Genomic DNA, 17763 nt, shown 5'->3' with positions numbered 1-17763 from the left:
ATTTCCAAGATATATTTTTAGTGGAAAAAAAAACCCAAGATACAGAATAATGTTCATGGTATGCTTTTATCCCAGGGGATAATAATAAGAATAGTTACTGAGAGCTGACTATGTGCCAGGCACTATATTATACCCTCTCATTTAATTTGTTTAACAATATCATGTTGTTAGTACAATACCTCCATTTTAAAGAGTGCTTTTCTTTATTTTAGTTTTTATTTTGAAACAAGCCCAAACTTAGAAAAAGGTTGCAACATGCAAAGTATACACAAACTCATACAGGTACATTTTACGTATATTTACCCTGTATCTACATATATTAAAAACCATGAGATCATATGAATATCTATAATTCAATTCTTTTTTTTATAATGAATTTTATTTTTATTATTTACTTTTTTATTTTTGGCTGCATTGGGTCTTCGTTGCTGTGCGCGGGCTTTCTCTAGTTGTGGTGAGCAGGGGCTACTCTTCATTGTGGTGTGCAGGCTTCTCATTGTGGTGGCTTCTCTCATTGCGGAGCACGGGCTCTAGGTGCGCAGGCTTCAGTAGTTGTGGCACACAGGCTCAGTAGTTGTGGCTCGTGGGCGCTAGAGCACAGGCTCAGTAGTTGTGGCTCATGGGCTTAGTTGCTCTGCGGCATGTGGGATCTTCCCGGACCAGGGCTCGAACCCGTGTCCCCTGCATTGGCAGGCGGATTCTTAACCACTGGACCACCAGGGAAGTCCCTATAATTCAATTCTTATATCAAGTTTTAGTTTTCTCTCCTTTTATATATTTACTTCTCTTTTCCAATAATAAGAATCCTAACTTCAATTGTCCTCAGTGTACTTTTATTTTTTTTTTTTTTACTAATTGGTTATTACTAGCTCTTAACTTTAAAAAAAATTTTTTAATTTATTTTTGGCTGCGTTGGGTCTTCATTGCTGCACGCGGGCCTTCTCTAGTGGTGGTGAGCAGGGGCTACTCTTTGTTGGGGTGCGTGGGCTTCTCATTGTGGTGGCTTCTCTTGTTGCGGAGCACAGGCTCTAGGCGCACGGGCTTCAGTAGTTGTGGCATGCGCGCTCTAGAGCACAGGCTCAGTAGTTGTGGCGTGGCGTGTGGGATCGCCACAGGCCGTGCTTAGTTGGTCCGCGTCTTGTGGGATCCTCCCAGACCAGGGCTTGAACCCGTGTCCCCTGCATTGGCAGGCGGATTCTTAACCACTGCGCCACCTGGGAAACCCCTCCATATACTTCTTATTAAATTGATCCCCTGCATATAACTAACCTCCTGTCACTTCTACTGTCCCCATCCCTGGCAAGGATGTCTTTCTCTTTCACCAGTCTCCCACACCCCACAGCAGCCCCTCCTGTACCCCCTTTCCTTCCCACCCAGGCTCCACCACCCCTACCAGCACAAAGCTCTGAGACCCTCCTTCCTCTGTGCCCGGCTCTCCCTACTCCACTTAGGATGTGACACTCCATGCCCCCAGCCAACCCCAACACAGCAGGGACAGCTCCCTTTTGCCCATTCAGGGGTAGCCATAAGAAAGTGGCTCCTGGGGATCCAAAGTTTTGAGACTGGGTCAAGCTTAACATGTGTTAGCATCTTGGTGGCCCATTTTTGAAAAAAACAGAAGCATGGATGGCCATTTAGCCAGTCATTTGCATGAGGATGAAGCATGGAAGGTGAAAGAAGAAGAAGAAAAAAAGAAAGGAAAAAAATATTGTATCTGCGAGGAAAATATTTCATGAGCTGAATCGCAAGCAGCCAAGTCACCACTGATGTCACAACAGTGTTGCCAGCTAATAATGGGCTGCTTCTTAACTGTCAGGAAATGCAAACAGCACAACATTAAAATGGTTCTATTTTTTTCCATCCTTACAATAGCAACACAGCAACAGAGTGCTGATCTCCGAAAGACAAAGGCTGTGAAAATAAACATGCACTTGAGCCAGGGGGCACTTAGGTTATGAATTTTCTTTTGAAATATTAGGTAATATATCTAAAATATTCAAACCAACCCGGGACCATCTCTTGAGGTACCAGTCTGAGATCACCCACCAATCTCAAATGGCTCAGCAAAGCCTGTGGTCAGCCAGACAGCTGGGCTTCCTCTTTTCCTCACTTGCTTTGGCTGAGTTGCTTCCAAGGTGTTTCAGAGAGCAACATGCCAGATGCAAAAAAGAGCAGACACCCGGGCCAGGCCTGCATTTTCCTCTAACTGCGTTAACAGGCAGCTGCTTGGCCTCTGGTTCATCTGCCGCAGCCAAAGCCAGGCTAAGTCCTGCTCTTTCTCTGTAATTGCAGGATTGCCTGTGGTTCCTGAGTTGAAAGTTTATCTTTAGTTCTACTCCCTTCCCGTTTTGTTGTTACTTTGCTCGTTCCCTTGACTTCATTTTTATCCATATATTTTTCCAACAACGTGTTTTTACCTCATCTCCCTCTCTTTTACTTGTATCATTATTTTTTATTGCCTCTGCCCACATCCCTGGCTTCCTCTCTAAGGATTTTGGAAAACCAGGTAAATTTTGTGTCTGTGGAAGAGGCTGAGAGGCAGATCTTTAAACCTAACCCCAGTTTTCTCCTCCCACTTGAGTCCACATAAGGTGACAGCTCTCCTTTCTTGATGCGAATTCTTTCCAGTCCACCAGTAAAGCTGCCCCTTTCAAGAAATGGCTTGACTGAGGATGCACTCAAGGTTCACAACTAACGAACAAAACCTCCCGTTATGAGACTGCAAATTTCCAGGCACTTGTGACCTCATTGTCATAAATACGGACTGTATCTATCAGTCTTCTACCCCATTCCAGGTTATAGAAGTTCAGTGTTCCCTACCTTAGGACCAGGGAAATCCTGAAAAGACATAGGTTTTGTGATCATGACCAGGAATAGATTATTCTTAGAACAGAGACAAAATGATGAGTCCAAAGGGACTGGGAAATCAACCAATAGGGTCAAATAGGTGTGATACACAACCCCCAGAGAGAACCATCCAAACTAAGGCAACCTAGGCCATGCTGGACATTCTCCATTTGTTGCTCTAGTCTGCTCTTTGCCACCCTTCTCCGTGTCCCAAGCAGCAGGCGGCCTTGGACTGGAATGACAGGCTCCTGTGCCCTTTGGCTTCCTGTTAGATTCACCCAGTGGGAAACACAGGAGATCAGGAAGAGGTAGAGGTCAGGGCATTTATTCACTGGCTCCCTCTCCATGGGGTCACAGACTGGCTGAATATTCCAGCTCCTGTCATGTGTCTTCTTTCTCTGGTTTCAGTCACCATTCTGTCCTTTGTCGCTTCAGGCCTTGGAGAATAATAGTACCCTTCTATTAGCCCAGGTTACTGCACTACCCCTTGAGATTTCCCTATAACCTGCCAACACCTTTGTTAATAATTCCTTTATTAAACTCTTGTCAAATTACCCAACTCAAGTGGACCATCTGTTTCCTGCTACTAATTTGATGCTTACACAAGATCTCTGCTTAGGCAAGGCAGAAACAGGTATTTTGGAAAATTGTAATGGGAGATGATCAGGACCCAGCTACCTGGAAATTGAGGCCCCACAGGTAGGAATTTAAGTTACTCTTGACACAGAGGGACAAAGGAGAAACTTCTTTATTGAAAATTAGTGATGCAGAGAAGTGAATAAATTTACTGACACCTGGAGGTACCAAGCTCAGATTATTGATAATAACGTAAGATTTACTGTGCTTTTATCATAGGCCAGACATCGTGCTGTGCTCTTAATACATTATTACATTTTAGATTATTTCACCCACTTTACTGGGTGAGAAAACTGGGTGCATTGATCATTGCTGTTTTGTCTACCCAGCATCCCTCCCTCAACATCTTCCAGTAACAAAACTGTTTTCTGCAAGGAACTCACTTTACATGTTTTAGGTAGGGCTAACTTTGGCCTTGCCAGAGTGCACCCCCCATGTGCAATATTTGGTTCAGTGATGAACATGTAACCCGGACAGACCAGTAAATCTTCCTTGAGTTGTTTTTGTTTGTTTTACAAATTTATTTACTTATTTATTTTTGGCTGCTTTGTGTCTTCATTGCTGTGCACAGGCTTTCTCGAGTTGCGGAGAGCGGGGGCTACTCTTCGTTGCGGTGCGTGGGCTTCTCATTGTGGTGGCCTCTCTTGTTGTGGAGCATGGGCTCTAGGCGCATGGGCTTCAGTAGTTGTGGCTCGCGGGCTCTAGAGAGCAGGCTCAGTAGCTGTGGCACACGGGCTTAGTTGCTCCGCGGCATGTGGGATCTTCCCGGACCGGGGTTCGAATCTGTGTCCCCTGCATTGACAGGTGGATTCTTAACCACTGTGCCACCAGAGAAGTCCCCTTCCTTGAGTTTTGATGTATGAACTTAGGGAAAGAGCTAGAAGGATAATGATGTTAGCTGCCACTTCTCGTGGCCACCTTTCCCTAGGCTTGGAGGAAGCCATCTCCAGTAAGAAATCATACAGTATTATGCAAAGAGAACCACCGAGAAGAGATAGATGGAGAAAGCCAAGAGCAAGCCCAGGAGAGATGACCTCATTTCCTCCTGCATCCACTGTCGTCAAGTAGCTTCTATCCCTAGGTTTTTCTTATGAGCCAAAAAATATATATTTTTTTACTTAATGTCAGCTGAGTTTCTGTTATTTATCATCAAAAATATCCTATAGGGCTTCCCTGGTGGCGCAGTGGTTGAGAGTCCACCTGCCAATGCAGGGGACACGGGTTCGTGCCCCGGTCCGGGAAGATCCCACATGCGCGGAGCGGCTGGGCCCGTGAGCCATGGCCGCTGAGCCTGCGCATCCGGAGCCTGTGCTCTGCAATGGGAGAGGCCACAACAGTGAGAGGCCCGCGTACCGCAAAAAAAAAAAAAAAATCCTATAAATATATTGAGGTTTACTTAGAGATCCTTCAGCTGAGCAGTGATCAAGACATGTGTGTGAGGAAACCACCCAAGGTTGGGGAAAGACACTCAAATGGAGCAGGTGGAACCATCCTCAGAGCCCACATAGATTCAGAAATAGTTGGTGATCCCACAAGCCAGAATGAAAAAACTTTCTGATACATGGGACACCATGTAGAGTACTCAGAGATGTATTACATGGTTAGTAGGGAAAAACATCAGTCCTCAACTGTGTTTAGTCCTGCATAACAAACCTTAAACGCAAGCGTTAAAAGGATCAAACTGTTTCTAAGTAAATTAACTATATCCTAGAACAAAGCTCAAGAATACATAAAGAAATACAAGAATATGCAGCATCTAAAAATGTAAAGGTCACACTTGCTGGTATCCAATCAAAAATTACCAGGCATGCAAAGAAGTAGGAAAATATAACCCATATGATGGAGAAAAACCAATTAAAACTAACCCAGAATGACACAGATAATAGAACTAAGTAGTCAGGGGTGTGGTAACCACGTGTTTAAGAAAGTAGAGGAAGCCATAAATGTGTTAGGGGAAAAAAACAGATGATGGCATGAAAATGACCCAGATCAAACTCCTAGAGTTGAAAAATACAAGTCTAAAATGAAAAATATACTGAATGCAATTAAGTGCCGATCAGAGACTGAAGGATAAAGCATTAGTGAATTCAAAGACATGTCAATAGAGACTATTCAGAATAAAACCCAGAGAGAAAAATGACTAAAAAAAAAATCAGTAGAGCATCAGTGAGTTGTGGGACCAGACCAAGCAGCCTCCTATACATGTAATTATAGTCCCCAAAGGAAAGGAGAGAGAATAGGGGACAAAAAAAGTATTTGAAGAAATAATGGCTGTAATTTTCCCAAATTGTTGAAAAATGTAAACATCCAGATCTAAGAAACTCAGTAAACCCTAACTGAAAGAAGCATGGAGAACCCATACCAAAGCATATCATAATCAGATCAGGGAGCCTGTCTCAGTGGCAGCACTCCTGACAGTCATACCTGGCCTTCCAGTGAGGGCAACCACAGAGTGTTTTAAAGATGCAGATATTCTTTTTTTAGTTTTTGTTTTGTTTTGTTTTGTTTTGTTTTGTTTTTTTGTGGTACACAGGCCTCTCACTGTTGTGGCCTCTCCCGTTGCAGAGCACAGGCTCCGGATGCGCAGGCTCAGTGGCCATGGCTCACGGGCCCAGCCGCTCCGCGGCATGTGGGATCTTCCTGGACCGGGGCACAAACCCATGTCCCCTGCATCGGCAGGCGGACCCTCAACCACTGCACCACCAGGGAAGCCCGCCAGATATTCTTAATATCACTAATTTATCACTCAGTGGCTTAATGAAAGGAATGAATTTTGGGCCATCTAGTGGAACAGAAGTGTGGGGATGGATATGTAAGTTGCACATGATAAATTCAGTCTAGTAGTCTTATCTCCCTAAGCCTGTGGATTCCCTCCTCCACATCATGCCAAGGAAGCTCTGGCCTGTCATCTCATTAAATGTAGGCCACCACCAAGTCCAAGTTTTAGTCAGTCAACCAAGGAAGATGTTAGAGTCACCTTCAGCTGCACAAGCTAACACATTAAATCTAAAATCTCTAGGGAAGTGCTCTTATATCAATGAGTTCAACCCAATCTACTGTTATATCTTCTTTGGACAAATGCCCTTAAAATGCACCACTACAAATGTTCCCCATGTTTCTGTTGATACACATAATTAGCAAGGCCTTGAAAGTCCTTGGGGGTGTAAGTTATTTTCTCCTAGATCATAGTGCGTACCCATTCCCTGGAACGTGCTGGATTTGGCCCAGTCCACAGGTTCAGTGGTAAGAGGGGAGGGTTTTGGTAAGTTTTGCAGAGAATGGACATCCCCTTTCAAGGCATTTGCCCCAGAGAAAATTATCACTGGGTTTTCCTAGCAAAAGAAGTATAACAATGGATTAAAAGCTCATGGAAATACATGGCCTTACCACAGACCCATTACTTAGAAAAGGCTGGGCTATTGAAAGCTAGAATGGCTTACCAAAGACTCACGTATGGTGGCAGTTGAGAGACAACAGCCTGCAAAGGTGTTCTGTATATGCTTTGAATCGGTGACCATTAAATGATGGCATCTCCCCCATAGCCATTATACATAGATCTGAAACCTAAGGAGCAGGAATAAAGGAACAATCGATCCTGAAAAGGGAATTCAAAAATTTATCTCTAGAGAAACCAGAATTTGCTACTATTTTTAAAATAGCTAATAGCCTTCTCTCCATTACTACTAAGAAACAGTGTTCTAAAAAACATTGAACTCCAACTTTAGCTACCTAAAAATGTGGGGGATCTTTATACATGTTCAACATTGTATATTGTAAAATGATTACCTTATAATAAGAGAAATGAGCAAAGATGCCCAAAATGAGCAGTCGAGTACCTGGAAGCAAAACAAAAAATAGGAGAGCCAGAAACAAAATATTACGTGGCATCCCGAATATGTTTTATTAGTTCCCTAGTAAGTTCTCCAGTTCATCCTCCTATTTGATCTACTAATCAAACAGAGAAGCAGTCCTCCTGATGTTATAGGCAGACAAACTACCCTTAGTGTTTAGGGCAGTATTCCAAAGAAATGTTATGAGAAAACAATAGGGAAGGATCTCTGCATGTAGCCCTTCTTTATAAAGCCTGCAGCACTCTGCTACTACAGTGGTGTGAGGACACACTGCTGAGGTTAAAAGTTAAAGGTCAAGTTGATACTATTCTCTTGGTCCTTTAGTTGACTAAAAATGTTTGCTGAGATGCAAGCAATTAATGAAAAGAATTATGGTTACTTTATTAATATGACTGAATAAATGTCTCTTCAGAATGCTGTTTATCACTCAAAGCATATCATATTGCCTTAAAGTTACTTAGTCACTTTCTGGCCAGAAAGGGCTTCATTATAATAATTCCTTATTAAACTTCTCATTGATATGGGCCCTGATCAGTATGGCCTCCAGCAAAGCATATCTAGGTCTTGGAAAAGTGAACCCCTATGAGTACTAGCTGAACTTACCCAAAACATTGATTTTCAGGCTGCTTCTTCTATTTTGAATTCTAGAAAGCTCGAGAAGGATTTGATAGCCATGCAAATCCTCAAAGAACACCACTGAACCATAAAAATGGCTTTCAAAGGTTTAGAATTAATTGAAAGAATTATTTTCTGTAGGATCTATTTCTTATTTACAAGTCATTTTTAGGGGTTCAAACTTAGGCAACAATGTGACTAACTCTGACTTCATATTGGAAACCATTCATTTATTTGGTAAAGAGTAAACGAGTTCTGTGGGCAATAGGTGAGTGAATAAATTAATCATAAAATTATTTAGCAAGAAAAGAAAGGCTCAGAGAAAATTCGAACCTAGATATTTTTAAAAAGTATGTTCAGGGAATAGTCATGTCTCTTAACCAGAGCTATGGTAAATAAAGGTATAGCCAAAGCTATGGCAAGCCACGAAGAAAAGCTCTTCTCTTCAAAGGAGAGAGAATTATTGCCTCCACAATCGTGTGGACATAGTGGGTGTGGTGCTATGGTCAGGCATCTCCTGCTCACCCAAGGTTCACAAGGTGCACCCCGGTTTGACAAGCAGTTAAAAACTAAATAGATTTAGATACAAACTTTAAAAAAAGGTTCATGCAAACAGGCATTCTCGCACTGAACTGGGACTATATATTGGTAAAACCAATCTGTAGGGCAGTTTAGCAATATATCAAGGGCCTTAAAAGTATGCATGTCCTTTGAATAGGATATTTCACTTTAGCCTAAGAAAATAAGTTTTTTTTTTCCAATGGTCTTCATAGGAAAGAAAGAAAGGGAGGAAGGGAGGGAGGAAGGAAGGAAGGAAGAAAGAAAGAAAGGAAATGCCCAAGAAAACTGTTAAAGGTTTTTTAAAATTATTAATGCTCAGGAAGGTCTTAGAATAATTTTTCTAGAGTTTTTGTATTTAAAAATTTTTCTGGAATGAAAAAAAAAATTTTTGTTAATAAGATTCAGAGTAGCCACCTACCTCGGAGTATTATGAATTCATGATTAAAGAAGCTGATTAAAAACAAGGCACCAGTGCAGTACTGCTCACATAGCACGTTCTTCCAAAATACCCTCCCCCATCTTCTATAATAGCTGCCTGCCTTTCAGTGGCCTGTAGCCTCAAAAAAGTTGTGAAACTGTGCCAATGTGTGTTCCATCATCCCTTAATTATTTGTGCCAACTGATGGGAGCTGAAATATGGAAAGCATCAGAAAGATAATCCTAAATTAATTTGTTCTTGGACTTGGAACACGACCAGACACATGTGTTTAGACATGAATGTATTTACCCCCCACTAAACCTCATACCCTTTCCTCACCACTTCTTGGCTTGGCTCCCACTTACAGCACTGGGGAGGTCCCAGGAACCAAAGAAAATCTGAGCAAGGATTGTCTGGTGATGGAGATTTGGCTCTGAATTGTGGCTATTTGTATGTAGAAACGCAAAAGCATCCATATATAATTGTCCACATATTTATATTTCACCTACAGTAGTTGATTTCCCATAGTTCTTTGATTAAAAGGAGAGTTTTATTTGTGCAGAATCCTCCAGATTTGGTGAAAGTGGTGACTGGGGTAATGAAAGAGGTCTTGGCAGGACTGGTTACCTAATTTATGAAACCCAGTGTAAAATAAAAATGTGGGACTTCTTGTTCTAAAATTACTAAGAATTTTAAGATGGTGACAGCAGAGCACTATACCAAGCCCAGAGCCTGGTATGAATGCACAGGTCACATGCCCATGAAGCCAGTCCTGAGGCTTAGAGTCAGGTAGACATGACATCAAATTCTAGGTTTTTCATTTACAAGCTGAGTGTCTTGAGTAAGTTATTTAAACTTTTAAAGCTTCAGTTTTCTCCTCTGTAAAATAGGAATAATGATTATGTATCATTCTCAAGAGTATTGTGGTGATTAAGAGAGAACATTATACTAAGTGTATAGCATAGTGCCTGGCTTGTGGACACTCTGTCTTTTTTTGTCCTACATACTACAGTTAGAGTTCTAAAATGTAACCTTGAGGGTCTCTCCCCGACTTAAAACTAAAAACTATTTTTAGTTACCCATTGTCTACGAAACAAAATGGAAATGCATATTATAGACAATGAACACCTTCGCTGTTCGGGTTTCATCCACTTTTCTAGACTTGCTACCTACCACTCTCACACGTGTATCAAGGTCCAAAATATAATTTGTGAGCATTTTCACTTTTCCTTAAGGGTCAGTAATTATAATAAACATAGGTGACATATGTTAACAAGACAGCAAGCCCAAAATGGGGTCACTTATGCTAAGTCCCAGGTCACCAAACCGAGAGTTAATTACAGTTTTCAGTCTCCCAGAAATGGAATCTTAAACCAGTCAATCAGGAATCTCCTGATCATCACTAGTTAGGTAATCTGCCCGATAGACTCCTTTCATCCCCTAAAGGAAAATACCTTTGCAATAACCAGCCTACTTTTTTGCCTAGTAAAAAAAGCCTGCTCCCTTCTGCCTATAAAAATCTTTCATTTGGTATACAGCTCCTTGGAGCTCCTTTCTGTCTGCTAGATTGGATGCTGCCCAATTCAAACCGATTCTTGCTCAAATAAACTCTTAAAATTTTTAATATATCTCAATTTGTCTTCTGGCACATATAATAAATGTTTCTTTGTGCCAGGCGCTGTGCTAAACATTCTGCTGGAAGGAAGACTCATTGTCCGCTGCTGATGTTGTCTCCCATGAGGGGGAGCTCCATGAGCTGTAACCCTCCTGGATACGTCCACCTCCTCGCTTACCTTCCCTGGGAAGAGTGATTTATCTCATTGGTGAGCTTGGAAGAAACTGGGTATTTATAATCTAGCCTCTTCCTTTCTCTGTAGCAAATCCCCCCACAGGGAGCATGTGCTCCCAATTGATCTCAGGGAAACTGTAAGCTTAGTAGCAAAAACCTTTGCCCAGTGGGAGACCTATTGCCTAGGACTGTGACCAGGTGGTAAATCTATTTCTGGTGTTCCAGGTCAGGAAGCCTATACTCTCCAGTGTCAGCGTTATTGATGATATTGTCTGCTGTCTGCCTTACTCTTTGCCTATTTCTTAATTGGTTCAGGACTTGGGTGAGGAGAATGGGTATTTATAAAAGCTATGCAAATACCCCAATACAATCCACATCTATGAGCTCCTTTCAGTCTCATAACTACCATATGAGATAAGCATTTTTCTCATCCAGTTTTTTTACAGATAAGTGAGGAATACCGATCAAGTAAGTGGCGTAGTCAAGATCTGAACTAGGTCTATCTAATGCCGAAGATTATGCTCTTAAAATTTCCCATTTTGTTTTTGCGTGTAAGTTTCATAATAAACGATAAGAACATTCAAATTTTGGGTTGAAAAGAAAGCTAACACAGTATTATATCCAGTATACTTATATTCTATTTGGCAGAAAAGTAAGCCAAGCTAAACTTAAATTCAGCAAATGCTGAATTTTATTTTAGGAAGAGCAAGCTGCAACCATAACAAAGAACTGTATTTACAGCTAACAGCAATAACCATGTTACTGTATAGGTCTTACACTACGAACTGAAACTACATTTCATGATTTACAGGGTCTGAAAGGTAAACAGTAAAAGGTATTTTTTTGGAGATTTCTCATTAGCAACCACAAAACTAGCAATTTTGTGAGGAATTATGTTGTCTATCCTTCCTCAAAACACACGCAAGACATTTCTTTGATGGTGAACCCATTCTGATTCCAACATCCGACTATTTTCAACATTCTGGGAACTCCTCCACACCCTGCCTATCTCTGGGAAGGTTTGATTCCCTACCCACTTGGTGACAAGAAAGGAATTTAGAACATTTGAGGTAGCAGACTGCCTACTTATGACCTCCTGAGGAATGAGCTCTGCCTACCTAGTCCCTTCATGCAGGTACATGAATGAGTCATCAAAAATTCACTAACACTTCAGTTATTTATGCTGATGGCAGTTGTGCTAATAAGAAAAATGACAAAAGGGTGCAGTGCCCAAGAATTTGTAGATCTGGCAGATTTAATGCATCCACTTATATCTACAACTCAACCCCTCCTCCATATGATCCTGGTTATTGTGTTCCCTAAGAATTCCTACCAAGACTCCACCCCAGTTCACCCCGCTCTCTTGTGGTCTTAAGAATGTCAGTGCTATGCAGTATTTTCTTCTTTATCACGTCTATATCCCTTCATGCTTTGCTCACCAAGATGTGTTTTTCTCTCGTCATGTTTGTTTAATCCTATTGATTCAATGCATTATATTTCTACCAGGAAAGCAGTACTAACAAAATATGTAGTTTGACCCATACAAAGTACTGCCACGTATATACACACTTATGTGTGTATATATCTTTTCCTGCCTTTCCCATATACATTGCCTGACTTGACATTTCTTTTTTTTTTTAATAAAAAGCTTGCCACTCATGATTACCTCTTTAACATTCTATCCAAAATTGCAGCTGGAAAGGCAAAGAAAAGAAGGTGAAGGAAGGTAATTTGCACTTCTTGTAACCTTCATTATTTATCAAATACACTTTTTTTTTTTTATAACCATCTTGTAGCACTTCAAGACATGCCTAACTGCCAGTGTTCACTTTTACAGGCCCAGTGGATAATGGAACTCCGAGAGAATCCTGGCTCGGAAAGGCAATCAATGAGGTTAGTTTGACACTACTCTCTATTGAAGGAATTGTCTTTTCTTTGAGAGAGAAGGTTGACTGATGGCAACCAGAAGGGGTTCTAGAGAGCAGCTGTAGACTCAGAGCACGGATTTTAGCCTGCGTGGGTGCAGCACCCTGTGTACAAAAAGGTTTCACTTTTATCACCTCACTGATATTCATATACCCCAGTGACATGGGGAATGTTTCGCCCATTTTTTAAATTGATAACTTGAGGCACAGACAGGTGAATGACTGGCTCAAGAACATGCAGAGAATTCAGGAGCATGGCACCAACATGGAAGGCTCTCCAACTCAAGGTTGAGAATTCCACATCAGGCTCTGTGGGCCTTTTACTCCCCCCAATAGTCTCTTGTTGCCTGCCTTCAATATTCTCCTGCCAACAGCGACCCTTACCTCTCTGGTTTAAGCAGGCGGTTCTAAATAGTTGTTGTTGGTTACCGTGGTAACAGATGCCTAGGTTTCAGCTTCAAATGCCCCTTTTAATGAGGCAATTTCAAGAATATTCATGATAAATTACCAGACCACAAACTTAACTGTGGGAAATTTTGCTTTGGAAAATCTAATAAAAAGAAAGCAGAAAGAATGAGCAGCAAATGCGCTAGAGAAAATGGGGCCAGATTTGGAGAGGCAAATGGAAGGGAAGCCAGGCCTGACTACCAAAAGCCAGATCAGCATCAATTCAAACCAGAGCTTTAAATTATAAATGGTCCCTGAAGGGCTACCCGCCAGGCGGAGCCAAGATTCCTCGGGAGGAAGAATGGTAAAATGAGAGGTGGAGAGGGCAGGAGTTGAGTACATCCTGCAGGAGGCTGTGTATTTTAAAGAGCTTCAGTTTTCTGTTTTATTGCTGACTGTGGTGACTAAATGTCAGCAACAATCTTCCTCTTGTTTCTCCATTTACGAAACCAAGAGACACTGTGACCTGGAGAGGACACACTTAACTAGACTGTGGAATTTGGCATACATGAACTTCATTAGCAACCTACATTATCCACAAGTCCCAAAGACATAGCAGTCTTGATAATGTTCCAGGATTCTGTTATTCACCTCTTAGCTCTTCTACCTACTAAAAATCTCACAGAAAGGTAAAAGAAATTTAATACATCGCTACACTATTACATGGAAAGAAACATCATAATTGCCTAAAGGAAGACATGTCAATAATCCTTTTACGTTTTAATATAAAAACGTGCCTTGCCTATGTAGGATAGTAGAAGTGTATACCCCGTTGAAGGCAAAAGGATAGCCTAAAAGGGCTTTCACAGACATTTAAAATCTCTGGCCAAGCTCCTTAGGTCGCTACAGGACCATCTTACTCTTGCTGCTCACGGAAAGCACCAGGGAACAGATGCATTACAGTTTGTGACAGGAGAACAGCCTGTGGATTCCGCCTACTCCCTCCAGTCCATCTGGGAGGTGGGTGAGACAGGGAGCCCACCGAGAGGGAGGCTCTCCTGGGAATCCCTGGGGGTACCATGGTTATTGGTGCTTTATTTTCAGTAGATGGCACTGTGTCTATTGAGATAAGAAAAAGAGAGTCTAGATAGGAAATATAATTGTTTCTGGAGAAAGCATACTGCATTTGAAAATAATGCATGGTATATATTTTTTTACTGAGTAACATGATAACACAAATACTATTTAGTATTCATGTTAGCACTCTCTTTTGGAGCTCAAGGAACTTTATGATTTATTATTCTGGCTCAGACTCAGGGCTGTGGTGGAGCCCAGGGCCATTCTATGAGGGATATAGTTGGGATAAGAGTAAATCACTCTGGGGCTTCCCTGGTGGCGCAGTGGTTGAGAGTCTGCCTGCCGATGCAGGGGACACGGGTTCGTGCCCCGGTCCGAGAAGATCCCACATGCCGCGGAGCGGCTGGGCCCGTGGGCCATGGACGCTGGGCCTGTGCGTCTGGAGCCTGTGCTCTGCAATGGGAGAGGCCACAGCAGTGAGAGGCCCGCATGCTGCAAAAAAAAAAAAAAAAAAAGAGTAAATCACTCTGAATGTTCACCCACTTTACCACCCAAACACAGACATCAGCACTTGTACTCTATCTATGCCTGGATTCCCACCCTGGACACTGGATTCCCCTTTACCTGAGACAGGACACTCTGACACTGTGGTTCCTGCCCAGCACACAGGAATCCTCACATCCCCAGAGTCAAAGCAACCAGATCAGTTTCTTACACATGGCTGGTCCTAGGTAGTAGATACTGTAAATTTCCCATGCATGCTTTTTCCGTTATAACAGACATCTAAGTATCTTTTCTCTCTTCTGAGTGCTTTCAGGAAAGTAGTCCCCAGCACCAGAAGATGAATCAAGTTTATTTTAGGCCGATTGTGGTCTCCCATTTAAAAATGGGAGAAGAACCTCAAGTTTGCTTCTTAGAAAATGAACTCTAGACACAGTGTGGAGGATAGAGTAGATGAAAAGAGGCTCTGTGAGTCAAGCACTGTGCTATGCACTTAATAGAATATTCTCTTTTATTCCTTATTATAATCTTGAGGTAGGTACTATGCTACCCATTTTACAGATGAGAAAACTGAAGCTCAGAAAGTTTAAACAACCTACCTAAAATCACCCTTGCTATTGACTGAGCTTATGATGAGGTTCTAACCATTAGAGACGTCTGCTGTGGGACTTCTGGGAAAGGGACATGCAAGGAGAAACCTCCCATTTCTGTCCCTTGACATGACCTTTTGAATATGACCCCTTGGACTGCAGCACTGATCTTGAGACAATTACAGGAGCCAACCTAAGAGAGTAAGACAGAAGTCTGAGGATGACAGAGTAGAATGATGCAAAGAACCTGGGATCTTGATGATGCTATGGAGCTCTGAATTAACCACCCCTCAAACTTCAGATTTATGTTTCAGCCTCTTTGAAACATATCTTCTGTTACCTGTAGCACCAGCCTCCCAAATCCTAACTAATACAACCTATGACCCTAGCCATAATTGTTTAGAAAAATGATTAGTGCCTGAACCAAAAGCAGCTAACCATAGGGTAACTGCCAAGGAGTCAGGATATCAGAGTCCACCCATCAGGACCTCTTTGCTGGATCACACCTAATGAGACCAATCAGACCCTTTCTGGGGGAGCCTGAATAGCATTTTCTCCCACCTCTTCAGGAACTTCCCTCCATCACTCTTCTGTATCGTCAATGTTTTCTGCTTATACTAGCACATTCTTAAATACCATTTGAATTGTTCATAGTAAAAAAACTAACATAACACCTCTATCAAATATTGACTCTCTTACATATAACACTCTAACTAGCTTCTTTCTTTCACAATCAACTTAGTTGTCTCCAGTTCGTACCCTTCAAGTCACCCTTCAACCCACGGCAGTTGACACCTGCAGTGCTCCAACAGGACATCATCTCTTATGGATGTTACAGGATGTTACAGGTCATAAAATAGGTTATCAACTGAGTAACAGACAGACCAAAAACATAGTCATTTAAAACAGCAGCCACCTGAGGTCTACTTTTTAAAATTTAAGAAAAAATTGCTCTGTGAACATATGACAGATAGTATGGCACAGTAGTTAAGAGCAAAAATGAGTTACAAAGTCAAACAGACCTGAACTGGTAATCCTAGATTCCTTAAGTAACAATGAATGGGTTTCTTAAATTCTCTATGTTTTTGTTTATTCAAATATAAAATGAGGAGAATACCAACTTACATGGTGGCCATAAGAATTCTACTACAAAGTCACAGCCTATCATTTTATTTATTTCACTCTGATCACAACAGTTGCTAGCCACCTGATACATTCTTCTTTATTTTTCTTTCATTGTCTATGACTACCAGCCCCACACTGGAATAGCAACTCCTTAAGAGCACAGATATTATTTGTCCTGTTCATCACTGCATTCCCAGTATGGGTACTAGTTCCAAGCACTCAGTAGATGCTCAGCAGATGGGTGATGAATGGAAAGAAGGAATGGAGGGAGGCAGGCAGAGAGGGATGGAATGAGAAGAAAAAGAGAGAAGGAAAGATGAAAAATGGAGAGTACTAAAATAAAACTTCAAAAAATGGTAAACAAAAACAAACAAACAAACAAAAAACTCGTTAGAAGCAGACCCCTCCACATGCCTCAAAGGGAAGATGCAGACGTGTATGTTTCAGGATCTTCCCACCAAAAACCCACACAATTCCTTTACTATTCCAGCCAAGTATGGCCTAGCCCTACCCTCATACCTGTTTTTCTTGGTTTACTAATAAAGAAACATAGATGGAAATAAAGAAGAGATATCAGGTAGAAAGATATAAAATAGTGGGAAAGATATTATAAGTGGAGTCAAGTACCACCACCATTTACTAGAAGTGAACTTTCAGCACCAATATTAATATGTTTTCCTGTTGTATCTGTAAAGTGATAATAAGTAATATGTACATAACAATTTTTAATTTACTCAAGTCTCATTTTTATAGCTAACTACTTCACAACAAGTAACATGCTAAGGCAACATCAGTAGATGAAAAAAGGTAGTCCCTGGCCCCAAGCAATGTTGCTCAGGAGAAGACAGAGATATGTAAAAAATACAATTACAATACAGTATTGCGAGTGCAACAGTCAGGCATGCAGAAGTGCAGGGGTAGCAAAAAGGATCACAACACTAAAAAGGAAGACTGCACAAAAGACATAATATGTAAATTGAGTTTTGAAAAATGAAGTGGGTTTCCCAGGTGCCCCATAGGGAGAAAGGAATTCTTGGAGGAGGGAAAAGCATAATTGAAGACAGTGAATTGTTCATATAATCCAGAAGTGAAGTAGGCAATGGCAGGAGAAATGATTGGACACAGGCGTCATGAATACTTGTGTGTCTGCATTTTAGCAAGTCCATTCTAATGGAAACTTTGAGGATCAACTCGGGGGTGGGGGGGCCGCAGCAGGACAGAACTAGTCATTCCTGCAAGAAACACTGGGACCAGTTTCTACCAACCCACCAAAAAAATGACTTCAAAGGCAACGTGATATCACAGGAAGGGCTTGTTTTATTGTTTGTTTGTTTTTAGTTCATTAGGCCTCACTTAAAATTCTGATTCCACAGTGCACTTGCTTTGGAATCTTGAACAACACTCATAACCTCTGCAAGTTCCAGTATAGTAAGTTTATGTG

At 41.5% G+C, this 17763-nt stretch overlaps 1 protein-coding gene and 1 long non-coding RNA gene across 2 annotated transcripts in view; one reads left to right on the top strand and one right to left on the bottom strand.

The window, feature by feature from the left end:
- The window catches only part of PKP4 (plakophilin 4), a 961933-nt gene that overhangs the window by 680138 nt on the left and 264032 nt on the right, over positions 1–17763 (bottom strand). The window lies entirely within an intron of this gene.
- LOC125965065 (uncharacterized) lies at positions 10608–16078 on the top strand. The gene is made up of 4 exons (XR_007478558.1): positions 10608–10751; positions 12412–12443; positions 12555–12610; positions 15940–16078. It is a non-coding gene; the product is annotated as an uncharacterized LOC125965065 (long non-coding RNA).

Source organism: Orcinus orca, chromosome 7, assembly GCF_937001465.1.
Source record: "Orcinus orca chromosome 7, mOrcOrc1.1, whole genome shotgun sequence".
In the NCBI taxonomy this organism is placed as follows: domain Eukaryota; kingdom Metazoa; phylum Chordata; class Mammalia; order Artiodactyla; family Delphinidae; genus Orcinus; species Orcinus orca.
The sequence above is the reverse complement of the archived record's forward strand: the minus strand, read 5'-3'. Positions and strand labels throughout refer to the sequence as shown.